Raw genomic sequence first — 13,680 nt, 5'->3', positions numbered from 1 at the left:
TGACTTATTCAATTTGCTTTAAATACGATAAGGTATCATAATGCCATCTTTTGTAATCCGCACAAGAGATGTACAGTAGCACACAGAAAACAGAAAGAGCCCTCCCCCCACCCCAGCTGGAAGCTGTCCTTCCCCCCCGCCACACTCACGGCATCAAGCACAATGGGTATTTTGGACACAGAACTGCAGTGTATTACCTTATTAAAAGGCTTTGACAGGAACTACACTACTGTGAGACCCAGCTAGTACAAAGACAGAAGAGAAACCCCTACTTTGCAGCTTCCAGTCCGTTACACAAAAACTTACTACATGCTCTAGGCAAATGCGGTAACATTTTCTGTAATGCAGTTGTCTCCACTACAGTTACCTGTTAAGCTTACGGTGAAAGAACACCGCTCTTACCGTCGAAACCCCCATGTAATAATTGTAAATAAATGTAAAGCTATAACAAGTATATAGAAAACAGTAAGCATGTACCTATGTACTACAGTATTCGAGCTAATACACAGTTAGGCTTCTTATGAGTCACTAGGCATTTAAGTGACTGGTTTAAATCTTTAAAGATCCCCATAGACTATGAAGCAATAACAGTCTGCTCTGAATATGCTGATACGCTGCACAAGACATAAAAATAAGCAGAAACCCACAACTATTGCAGTCACCTCGCAGTGACTTAAAGAGTCATTATTATTATTAAAGAGTTTTCATAAGGGTCTTTCAAGTTTTTAACTGACCCCTTCAAGATTAGCTTACTTATTTACTTATATAAGAAAAGTTCCAAACCGTCAAGTGAGTATGTGCACCTCCTTTCGATGCTGAAAGAGGTACCTTCTTCTACCAGCTGAGGTATTGACTGTGATCCTTTTAATGTGTCTGAAATAGCTCCGATGCTTTCAGCCCGGACGGCACTGAGAGCTGCTTCAGGCTGGAGTGGGACTCGGCTGAGATGCAAAGTGTAAGAGGGAATTCCTGTCATAGCTTCCAGTTGTTCTTCCTAAATATAGAGTTTGATTCACCCTGTAACTTGGTCCCCTGTGACACTTGACCATCGTAAAACCAGGGCTCAAGTGTCAAGCAGGAGGTGTTGAAGGAACACACCTTTGGGTCCTTTTCCTGCCCTCCCTCTCCCTGTCGTTCTGGGCTTTTCACAGGCGCCAGGCATATGGTGGCAGAAGGTAACGCACAACACCTCCCGTGGTGTTTGGGGCAGCGTGTGCCTCCCTGCTGCCACACCGGAGAAAGAAATAATTATGGAGACGTAATTACGAAGAACTCACCTCGGAGGGACTAACTGGGGGAGGTGAATGGCACACCAACACAACTGTATCGCTGCCGGGTTGGGAGCGAACTCGCACAGCAGCTGCCTCGGGGTCTCGGCGTAGCGTTCCTGCGTGCAGGCAGCCGTGCTCACAGGGAGGAGGGCTTCTGACCGTGCGAGGCCATAGCGGCCAGCTGCTGAGCGTTAGGGCATGCGGATGAAGAGAAGCCAAAGGAAGACTGTGGGGGGGAGATGCTATAGCTCATGAGGGAAGTGAAACGTTATTATACAGTGTGCTCATGCTGGCTGGAGTACTGTCTTCAGTGAAGGCTACTGAAGGAGATCTGCCACAGCAAGTCGTGCGTGTGGCACAGCCTCACGTTTCCACTCCCAGAAGCACAGCCTCCTGTTCACTGCATCTTCACAAGCATGAACTTTCCTCTTCATCATTCCTCTGCCTTACCTGTTCTCCACCTGACCCACAACGCTAACGGTGACAACAGCAGTGTCATTATGGGTGATACTGTACTAGCCACTTGCTGCTGCTACTTGCAACTTTTAGAAGATCAACAATTTTCAAAATTAGTGCCAAAGACATTTATAACAACTAGTGGTTGGGATAGTGATTGCAGAGAGGATTTCCCTTGACTTTAACTTATTTGACCAATCACTCTTTTCATTTCAAGTATATCGAAGAGGAAGGTGACCTCCCAGACCGCTTCATTAAGCCTGTGACTCACTCTCTGATGCCCTCTTTCCCAAAAGTGCTGTCATCTGGCAGCAGCTGGTAAAGCTGATGACTTGCTCTAGCAGTTTGCAGACTACTCAGAGCCACCCCCTTCCCAAGGAGCCATGACAAGATGGATGCACAACTAGGCATGCAACAAGCGCATGCATTTGTGTTAGGTCAATACTGACGGAGGTATGTATAGCAATCAGCTCCTTCCAAGGAGACCCTTTGGCCTATTTCCTCAGAAAGGCTGAGTATGGCTGATGTCAAATATTTTGAGGCATGAGAAGACTATTGCACTTGAAACACGGCAGAGTTCACAACAGGGCTCGCAGACCTGTCTTTTGCCCAGAATGGAGGAGTTTGCTGTTACAGCCTAAGGTCCTGCCTTCCAGGTCGTTGAGACCACATTAAAGCAAAGCTGGAGTCAGAGAAGTGACTTTATATACCCCCTTGTGAAGGTTCATGTTTACAACAAAAGTATTAGAAGGCAATGAAAGAGGTGATATATATTTGTAACATGGTCTTGTACCTGAATTTATTTCCATTTATATTACAATAGTTATATTACAAAGCAGCTCTGGGATACACAGTTCTTTCTTCATGTGTCATTAATTTAGCAAAGGTAGGCCATTGCTTACATTTTATAATCCCATCATCTTGCAAATATGCCTAAGAAATACCAGCTCAACACTGTTTCTGTCAACAAATTTTCATAGCAGTGGCAAGTAATTTAACCACAGAATCATAGAATTGTTTGGGTTGGAAGGGACCTCTAAGGGTCATCTAGTCCAACCCCCCTGCCATGGGCAGGGACATCTTCAACTAGATCAGGTTGCTCAGAGCCCCGTCCAACCTGACCTTGAACGTTTCCAGGGATGGGGCAGCCACCACCTCTCTGGGCAACCTGTGCCAGTGTTTCACCACCCTCAGCGTAAAAAAAGTCTTCCTTCTATCTAGTCTAAATGCACCTTCTTTTAGTTTAAAGCCATTCCCCCTTGTCCTCTCGCAACAGGCCCTGCTAAAAAGTTTGCCGCCATCTTTTTTATAAGCCCCCTTTCAGTACTGAGAGGCTGCAATAAGGTCTCCCCGGAGCCTTCTCTTCTCCAGGCTGAACAACCCCAACTCTCTCAGCCTTTCTTCATAGGAGAGGTGTTCCATCCCCCTGGTCATTTTTGTGGCCCTCCTCTGGACCCGCTCCAACAGGTCCGTGTCTTTCTTATGCTGAGGGCTCCAGAGCTGGACGCAGTACTCCAGGTGGGGTCTCACCAGAGCAGAGGAGAGGGGCAGAATCGCCTCCCTCGACCTGCTGGCCACGCTTCTTTTCATGCAGCCCAGGATACAATTGGCCTTCTGGGCTGCGAGCGCATATTGCTGGCTCCTGTCCAGCTTTTCATCCACCAGTACCCCCCAGTCCTTCTCGGCAGGGCTGCTCTCAATCCCTTCATCCCCCAGCCTATATTGATACTGGGGGTTGCCCCGACCCAGGGGCAGGACCTTGCACTTGGCCTTGTTAAACCTCATGAGGTTCACACGGGCCCGCTTCTCCAGCTTGTCCAGGTCCCTCTGGATGGCATCCCGTCCCTCTGGCATGTCGACTGCACCACTCAGCTTGGTGTCATCTGCAAACTTGCTGAGGGTGCACTCCATCCCACTGTCTATGTCACTGATGAAGATATTAAACAGTACCGGTCCCAATATGGACCCCTGTGGGACACCACTCGTCACCAGTCTCCATCTGGACATTAAGCCGTTGACCACTACCCTCTGGATTCGACCATCTAAGCAATTCCTCACCCACCGGACAGTCCACCCATCAAATCCATACCTCTCCAGTTTAGAGAGAAGGGTGTTGTGGGGGATCGTGTCAAAGGCCTTACAGAGGTCCAGAGAGACGACATCTGTAGCCCTTCCCTTGTCCACTGCTGTAGTCACTCCATCATAGAAGGCCACTAGGTTAGTCAGGCAGGACTTGCCCTTGGTGAAGCCATGCTGGCTGTCTTGAATCACCTCCCGGTCCTCCATAGGAAGCATAGCTTCTAGGAGGATCTGTTCCATGATCTTCCCAGGCACAGAGGTGAGACTGACAGTCCTGTAGTTCCCAGCGTCCACCTTTTTACCCCTTTTAAAAACGGGTGCAATGTTTCCCTTTTTCCAGTCACCGGGGGCTTTACCTGACTGCCATGACTTTTCAAATACCATGGAGAGTGGCTTGGTAACTACATCAGCCAATTTCCTCAAGACTCTGGGATGCATCTCATCAAGTCCCATTGACTTATGTATGTAATAGATAGCCTTAGTGATGTGTAAATAGGAAAAGAATCTACCTCTGCCACACACCTAACACCTATAAACTATCACACCTAAACTGTATTAAATTGTTGGGGTAAAAGGAGTAAACCCAAATTTTATCACTAATATCAGAAAACGTAGATCTGAGTAGATTTTAAAGAGGAAAATAGACACTTTTACCATTATTTTGCAGAGTACCATTGCCTTTGAATAACCACTGGGATACACAGCCCCATGACTTGCAGCTTCATCTGCTAAATATGTGCAGCAGATGATTTAGTAAGTAAATAATGAGGCATATGTGCATTTCAGATGATGGATTCAATGCCTGCCACATTAGGGCCAGGTAACAGTACATTGACACACACTGCATAAAATTATTATGCCTCCTGTACATAGATCCAAAAGACATAGTAACAATGTATTTATTTGAAGTATGAAAATCCCAATATAGTTCAAAATATACTTTTGTTGCATTCCTAGAAGCTTGTCTAATTAACATGCTTCCTGGAACAGCTTATTAGTTTTGAAAACGAAGTTGATGGTTAACAGAAACATGTATGTATCTTACCTCTTGACTGAGATATTTCACTGTATAATGTCAGAATTGTTTCTTTAAGCTGTCACTACTTAATATGCTTACTTAAATGTTTTGCTTTTTGAGAAAGAGCATGAGCACAGATATAACTTCCCTGAGGCTCCCAAAAGAAAAATATTTTTTCTATTATAGTCCAAAATGTTTTAGTGTAATGCAGACGATGTTGTACAATTGAAAATGCAAGTCAACAAAGGGGCAGTCACAACCTCAGCTCACTTGAAATAAGACTTCTTTAAAGTAGAAAGATGAAAAAATACATTCCTGGAGTTTTGCTTCAAATTACCAAGCAGTAGCAACATATCATAGATCTTTGGCAATGCAAAACTTTGCTTCCCTATCTTAATTTTAGATCTATAAATTACAGTTTATTACCAGGTAAGAATAGTGGGCCCAGGATGTTAAGTATTTGGTTAATTAATTCCTATCACTACCTTAATTTGAATTGTTTGGTGAAGAATACGAAAACTAAAGTTGCAGTGCAAGATAAATTATTCTCTTCATTCAACACACTTAAGTTATTGACTAAGATTTAAAAATAAGAAACCTGCTATCAGACAGATTTATCAGAGGACTAATATGGAGGATCCTGGAAAAAAAATAACACCATCCATTTTCTAACTCACACAGATTTTATTTGCGCTTTTGGGCTCTTTTCCCTTAGTAAAGATGTATCTACTCCATGTAACAGTGATTTGGCACATAGGCTTGATGCAAGACAGAGACTTTTAGCAATGGTACCCAGTCATATGAAGTTAGACAGAACTACCAAAATTTAAAATACAGTGGAGCTAGCAATTACCAGGCATCAGAGCCCATTCTTACTCTTGCTTTAAACTGAAAATAATTTTGAATCCTAGATTGCAGAAAGAGTATCAGACCTCAGCTGCTTTGTCAAAAGAAATGTTGTTTGAGGAAGTATCATCTCCTGTTTGATTGTTCCTCCAATCTATATGTTTCTTAATATCAAGAAAAAATCAAGCACTTTCTCTTGAGTTTCTACTTGTACAGTTATGACAACAACAATAATATCAGGCTATTTAAATAATGAATGACATAAAATAGCATGTAAAAATGTTTGCTATTATCTAGTGGACAGGAAATCAACATATCTAAATTAGCTGATTTTGTTTCTGCGACGTTTCTGAGCTGCTAAATATTAACTCAACTCCTGCATGCTCTTTCTTTTCCATATAAAAGCATGATGCTTATTATCACAGACTGTTCCATCGAGAAATAATTAGCCTTGCATTAAGAAGATGGTCTCATTAGAGGCTGCCAGTGACCTTGTTCTAAATTTCAGAGTTCCAGCATCTTTTAATAGCGTTGTTAGCATCATCTAAGAATTTGTATTAAGTTCTAAAAACCGCATTATGGATATAACCTACACACATGCTAGAACATCACAGCTTTGACCACTGAATGACCCAAAAGCCATATTCTCTGTTACTTTGTGTTCTGTAAAATTCTTACTTACCAAAACGTTTTGAGTAACTGAAATGTGATGATGATGTACGAGCAACAAACTTGTTTCCACTTTTCTCCTGGGAAATTTTAGCCACTCTACCTGGCAAAGCTGATACCATAAGAAAGAGGAAGGGTACTGGCAGATTTTGAAGGGAATATGAATTTTAAATGACATGTTGGTTTTGTAAACATCCTGTCTGCTATAATGATTCAGCATCATTTGGAAAAGAAACAAAAAACATGACATTGCACCATCAGGTATCATTCTGGGCAAACAAGTTTGACAAAATAGGAACTGACTGAATCATTGGTGAAATTTTGAATAGAAAGACTACTCATCATTTTCACAAACCAGGATAATTCAAATAGGCATCTATTATATTTTTCAATCCTGTAATAGATTTCTTGACAAAGGCCATCCCCGTCGGTTGATTACGTCTGATGAGCACTATTAGGTCTTGTCTTCAATGGTCAGATTAAGACCTCATCTGATGTACAGTAAGGAATTTTGCTGTTGTACCCATCTGACCCAAAGATGTGCAAGAACTAGGTACAGATATACCAGAGGACTCGGGGACTCAGCACCACACAAAGCAACGTACTTATCTCTTGTAATAAAGCATGAAACAAAATTGCAGCTGTGCAGGTAATCAGCTCACACACAGCTATGATCCCGCTGCGAGGGCAAATGTAGTAGACTTGAGTAGAGCAATCGTCTGAACTCGAACAAAGAGAACAAAGACTAATTTCTGATGATTCCTCATCTAAATGGCATATTAACAGGAATAAAGACATGGCTGAGACATGAAAAACCTGCCTGGTAGAAAGATGGACCCAGAACAAGGGAGATGATAGGCAATGGGCTGGAGGAAGCAGAATACCAAGGATATTATAAAGAAATGAATGCCTTTAGATAAAAAATGACCAAATTCAAGGACAACTGCACCAACCTGCTGAATCGTACATGATTGATCAGTTGCTATCTTTGGTTTTTATCTGCTGAACAGAAAATAAAAGATGAAGATTGATAACCTGTGGGTGTGAAGATTTTTAAAGTTTGAATCAATATCAGGACACTTCTCTTAGTTCCCATGAGTCACAAGGAAAAAAACCTTTAGCTTCTCATACCTCTAACATTCAGAAAAATAAGACAATTAAGAATGAATGCTTTCCGTGGTGAAGATATGAATGAATCTACTAGTCATACCTATCTATCAAGTAGTCAAACATGATCTATATCAAACCTTACTTTTGCTGAATCAGATCTGCTACAGCAACATTTTTCAATCATCTGTGGTCTCCTGCCACACAAATACTGCACCTGTTCAGAGAGAAATTGCCAACAGAAATCAGTGTTGGCACAGGAAGACCAGTAAAGTCCTCCAGCTGCTAATTTCTAAATGATGTTTCCCAATACAATATCAAATCTCAAGTGTTAAAAATGGTATAAACAGTTTCTCTTAGGAAATTATACAAAGTATTTTTAAAAATCTTCACATCCTACTTTACACCCATATGAAGTAGGGCTGTGGACTGACAATATCTCCTATCCAAGGATAATAACGAACCTGAAAAAAGAAACTATAAATATGACACTGCTTCATGCCATCACATCAGGCTGTGGAACACAGGGGGTAGCCCTTTGAAGTACAGTTCAGTTCTCAAGATCTGTAGCTAAAAGCGGTGCTTGAAAATCATCTGTCCTGGAAATGACTTTTGAGAACTGCAGGCTGCGCCGTGTTTCCTGTGCCCACCAACTACCGGTGAGGTGCTAGGCCATAATCTTTGTACTCTGACTAGAGTATCCATGAAGACGTTCACAGCTTTACTGCAGCCAGGTCTCAGACTGATTATTTATTTTTACCGGGAAACGTTCTTAGCGCAGGTTCCTAACATAAACTGACCTATGTAAGGCAAAACCACTGCTTTGTCATGGGTAGTTCAGAGGTGCTCTGGCTGACAAGGGGCAGAGGGGATTTGTAGAACTGGGACACCAGTCAAGATTACAGTTTACCCACTGCGTGGAGGGCTACATGATCACGAAGCAGCTTCTTACAGCCTGGTGCTTGAGGCAGAACAAAATCGGTGCTGGTTTAACCAAGCGCTATGCTGTATGATGAAGCAATTCAGGAGCTACTTCAACCACCTGTACAGTCCAGGCGGACAGTTATGGTGGCATCCTCATCAGCTCATCCTGTGAAAGACATTCCTATTAGTCAGAACAGCCAAATGCCACGTATGCATAGGTGAATAGAAGTGCTACAGGCTTTAACAGTCTGCTAAGCAATTAACTACAAACTCCTTTGTCTTCTTCAAAGCGTTACCTCACTTTGACCTACTCAAGCTAAGCGCACTTCTTTCCCTAGGGTTCGAGGCTGCCCTACAGGCTTTGGAGTTCAAACTTGATAGGTCTACTGCTATCATGTGCAGTTACCTCAGGTTACAGTGAGCATGAAACAATACCTGTCAGACTGAAACTATTCTATATTTATTTTGCATTCTGCAGTAGGATAGGGGTTTGTGTACCTAGGGACTTCACAGGTAATTTAAAGAAAAAAAAAACAAACCCACAACAGCTGTTTGGCATTAGCTTCCCGTGTATGTTCTCCTCCTTCACTGACTGAACCCTTCTTTTCCTGCAGTTCCGGTAAACTCATTTTCAAGGACAGACTTTTGAAGTTGTAAAAGGATCCCAACACAGGAGCTAATGCTGAATAGCTACTCTGCAGTAGATATTCCATGCTTTTTCTCATGTACAACTTCTAAACGATTACAGAGGATGCAAAGCCCAACAGGTGAGCAAGCAAGATTATCAGCTAAAATGAGTAGCTGAAGCCTCAAACTAATATTCTTACAGAACTGGGCTCTAGAATAATATTCGAGCCACAGCTCTCAAGTTCCTCCTTTTCTTTTGTTTTTCTTTAGAGTCTGATACCCACTTCTCCTTGGAGCACAACAGCTTTGGAGGACCATCTTTTAGATGTCATTTCAGTCATGATGTGCCTAACAGAATTACGACAGATGGGTAAATGCTGAAAATCAGTAGCAATTAAGAAAGATATGTAATTTTTTTTGTTATAGACGCTAGTAATTAACAAATGGTGAAAAAGCACGTACAACTACTCTTTGTAGCAGATTAACCTAGTAGAGGCATGTTTCTATGAATGCTTGTGCTTTTCCTTTACTTACATTGTTCATATGAACATTGACTTAAAAATAAATTTCATTTGTTTTACAAGTCAAAATCCCACCTTTCCAGCACGTATGTTTGGTAGCCAGGTTAAATACTGCAAACAAATCCTGAACCTTAACAGAATACTTTGACCTCATTTCTATTTAAATAAAGCAAGACTGGTTTGTACTGTAATTGGAACATAAAAAACTATCAAGAAAACTGTGTAACATTCTTCTCTTTTCTTTTCTAGGCACAGCAAGGATCAAAGGTGTTTTTCTTTTTTTGTTTGGGTTTCAGTTTAAAAGACCACACATATTACCTGTCTCTATAATTCCCATTACCTGAATTTCTCCCATGTACTGAGATGTTTACATAATAATATTAGTAAGGTAAATGAAAGCATATTTGTCCTTCAAACATTTACAGCCAACACTGTATACATCTCTGTAGTGTGCCGGTCTCTGTATCTCTCTTCCTGTGTCTCAGATTTCTTCTTTACTCTGAACTTTTTATTCCCTCCAGAAGCAATCTCCTAACCTGCCTAAGTGCTTAATGGACCATCTGTTTCATCTTTACCATCTATGTCTTCTTTCGTGCATCCTTGTCTGTACTTGAAATCCTCAGCTAGATTTGGGCGCTCGTTCTGCAAACATTCACGTGCTCCACGAAAACACCCCTTCCTTTCAAGTTACGCTGGCACATAAACGTTTGCAGAATCACGCCACATTTTGTTCCAGCCTTCCTTTCCTCTGTTTAGCTCATCTCAATGTCCAACAATCTAGTCACGAATACTACTCAGAACATATCTAAAACCCCATTTGCTCTCCTCAAGGCTCAAACACTTATCCCACCGAGTCATGTTCTGCTTCTATAGTCTTCAAACTGGCAAAATTTACAACCTCTCCATGCCAAAATCCACATCTTAGCTGGTTTCAGCTCTGAGCCTGCAATGAACTGTGAGCAGGTACAGCTTCCCTGAAGTCCTGCAAACCCCTCTAACATCAGAGCTTTTGAAAGTGCGGTTAAGACTGGGTTTACTTTTATTTTGCAACGTGTCATGTATGGTAATATCTGAATAATCACATATCTACTTCAATAATAGATCAAAGTTGAAGAGATTAATTATTAGACATGTTGATAATTAATTTTAAGATAAATATATTTACTATATCTAGAAAAAGATGCCTATGGTATTAAGCCACTAACTGAATTTGATAATAGCTTAATTAATGTATTATTAACACATTCTGCTCGGTATTTATTTGCCAAATTGCATTTAATTGGTATTATTATGCTTATGAGATTATTCTTTTTCTGTCTAAACTTTCTGCATGGACTTAGATACTCTTGCATGATGACTGATACATCCTTTTCTAACATCCTTCGATACTTGCCCTTTTGAGGCCCACCCATGCCCTCCCATTAACGCACAACCTCAGCTGTGACTTCTAAAACTCTGGTAATTACACTGCTTTGTAACTGCGTATGAATACTGCACTAGCCTGATTACTGTATGGCATTTTGCTTTAGTCACTACTTTAGCTTAATATGTGGCTGTAAGGAAGAACAAGCAGTGGTAAAAAGTGTATCAATACCTGCACTACCTCCTGAACCACTTTAAAGTGGAAAACTTTAATCCTGAATACCTCCACTTTCAAAATGCAAAATGCAATCTCTCCCTGTAACACTTCATAGTCTGCAACAGTTTCTTTCCATGAGAACAAGGATTAACTTTGCCTTTCTGCCAGGGGCAAAACAACCACTACCATTACCCAAGTAAAAACAACGGGGCTGGCAGTTCGCTCAGAATAGCGATCTTATGCATTCTAGGAAGTTCTCATCTTTTTCTTGTGATAAACTTTCTAGCAATAAAATACAGACTCTGTATTTTAGTCGCGTTCCTTTTTACCTGCACTGCCAACTTCTATGCCCACTCAATAAAATTCAGTTCCATATTTTATACAGTACACTAAATGAACATAGAATAAAAATACAATAGTGTTACAAAAGCTGTTTATTGACTGGAGCCTTTAATCAGCAGGCCCCACGCCCATTTTACCATGCTTGATTTCAGTGAGACCATGCCACTAGTAAAAGTACTCGTGTTCTTAACTCTTAGAATATGATTCCCCTCCATTGCTTCCAAAGACCACAGCTAGAATAATTTTTTCACGTTTATATTAAATGTGTGTTGGTCTATGGAAAAAACTTGAGTTTTCAACCAATAAGGTGTAGGATTAACCATATTTGCATCATTTCTCAATGATTTGCAATTGAACTTCCTAGATTGGGAACCGCTGCAGAAAAGCCATAGATCTGATTATTCTGGGACTCAGTTTATGATTTGTTTTAGACACTGAGGACATCTCAAAGTTGCCTATGTCAGTGCACAAACTCAAATTTGACTGCATGCAAGGCTGGATACATTTCCTGTGATTCTTCAGCTTTTATGTGGGAATGAAATTCTTTCGGAAGTTCTTATAAGGCTTTGGTTAACATGAACAGCTCCCACCAAAGGGCAGGGATTTAAGGACAACGGGAAATCTAAACTTGGGGGAAAACCACCCCTGACCTGAGATGAAAGACAAAGAAATTCACCAAACAGAGAACAAGTGAAAGCAGGCATGCGTTACCCATTCTCACTTCCCCCTCTGCCCCCACAATGGCCAATGATGAGAGATCGGCCAGGGCTGTCTCCCCTTACTTGCTTGCTGATCTAACCATCTCCTGGGGTACAGCCCCTTATTCCTGCTTCCCCTCAGCAATGCCATGTTATCAGTGAGAAGAAAGGGAGCTGAAAAGAGCCAAGGAGTTCAGAGCTGAGATGTTCTTCCTGCTGGTAGCATAAAGAAAGCTCGCAGCATCTGTTTTGGGGAAAGACAGGATGAAGAAGCATATATGGAACAAAGAAAGAACTGAAAAATCTGAAAATGTGACTGAAAAACAGCATTAAAAACACTCAAATTCTAGCAAAGGGAGGGCTTGATACGTTTTTGGATTCAAAGAACGCTGGTTTATCGCTTTAAAAATGTAACTTCTACAAAGCTTTCTGTGTGGAAAAAACAGGCTGTGGTTGATTTTATGAACTCTTCTTCTAACGGCAGTCCCAGCTCTCCCACAGAACGGTCCATGAACCCACAGACTAACGCATCAGAGCTGAAGGACGGATGGAATAAGCATTTTCAGGAGAAAGATGTCCTTCTGAGTAATTTCTCACAAACCAAGGGCAAGAAAAGTTTATCTGGAGCACACAGGAAGAGGTGGACTGGAAGCCACAAACTGCAGAGGGCTCTCACTCTGCTGCTGTCTCGATTCCCGAAAAATCTTTAGAAATAATGAGAAAACTGAGGACTTGACAGAGCATCTTTTTCAGGGGCAGTTCAATCTGCAGTTTGTGTAGGCAAGTAAGTACTTTCCCTTAACCTTTGCCCAATCTTGTACTTGTTTGCTTTCAGTGTTCAAGCTCCGAGTGTAAGTTTGTAAACTAGGAAAGGCCCTGAGAAATCAACTGAGTGGCACAGTGAAAAACATGCCCAAGAGCAGTGGGAGAGGCATAAAATCAGAGAACTAGTATGGCAGTGGACTGAGCAGGAAACACAGCGGCCTGGAGAGCGCTTGCCTGAAAGCAAGTCCCTCTTACAACGAGCCTCATGAAACGGCTTCGTTGTGTCGCGAAGCCAATGTTAAATTTCTGGAAGCATGTTAGCAGTTAAAGGGAACCCTATTACTCCCTCGTCACCCAAGTGCTTCCACAACCCGCTTTGATCCCACCACCGCAAATGAGTTTTACTCTCCAGCACGCTTTCCTGGCCACCTGCGGCACGGCCTCTCCAGAGGGCTCCGGCCCTTCCACCCGCAGCGCCACGGGCACTGCCGGGGCCTAACCGGGAGCGGCTGGTGAGGTCCTCCCTCAGCGGCTGGCGGCCTCCTCCCGCCGGCGCGGGGGGGGGGGGGGGGGGGGGGGGGAGGGGCTCGCCCGCGACCGCCGCCGTCATTCAACAAGTGACATAAAAAGACCACGCGTGTGCGTCGTTACACCTCTTCACGACGTACGGACGCATAAATAGCTGAAGTACATTTACCAAAAGGAGGCGGCACCGATCCGGGCCGCAGCCGGCGGCCTTGGCCCCCGGGACGGACCCCAGCGGCCGGACCGAGCGGGG

At 42.5% G+C, this 13,680-nt stretch overlaps 1 protein-coding gene across 12 annotated transcripts in view; it reads right to left on the bottom strand.

Annotated features, from left to right (window-relative positions):
- Positions 1 to 980, bottom strand: part of SMPX (small muscle protein X-linked) — a 44,584-nt gene extending 43,604 nt beyond the window's left edge. For 6 of the 12 annotated variants that reach the window (XR_012996863.1, XR_012996860.1, XM_076356397.1 and 3 more), the window contains exon 1: positions 784 to 980. The gene's annotated coding sequence lies outside the window, so the exon portion shown is untranslated. Of the gene's footprint in view, positions 1 to 753 lie in introns of all 12 variants that reach the window. The other 6 variants (XM_076356335.1, XM_076356343.1, XM_076356325.1 and 3 more) reach the window with 3 other exon arrangements.
- Positions 981 to 13,680: the final 12,700 nt, after the last annotated feature.

This window comes from Aptenodytes patagonicus, chromosome 1, assembly GCF_965638725.1.
Source record: "Aptenodytes patagonicus chromosome 1, bAptPat1.pri.cur, whole genome shotgun sequence".
NCBI classification, from domain to species: Eukaryota; Metazoa; Chordata; class Aves; order Sphenisciformes; family Spheniscidae; genus Aptenodytes; species Aptenodytes patagonicus.
The sequence above is the reverse complement of the archived record's forward strand: the minus strand, read 5'-3'. Positions and strand labels throughout refer to the sequence as shown.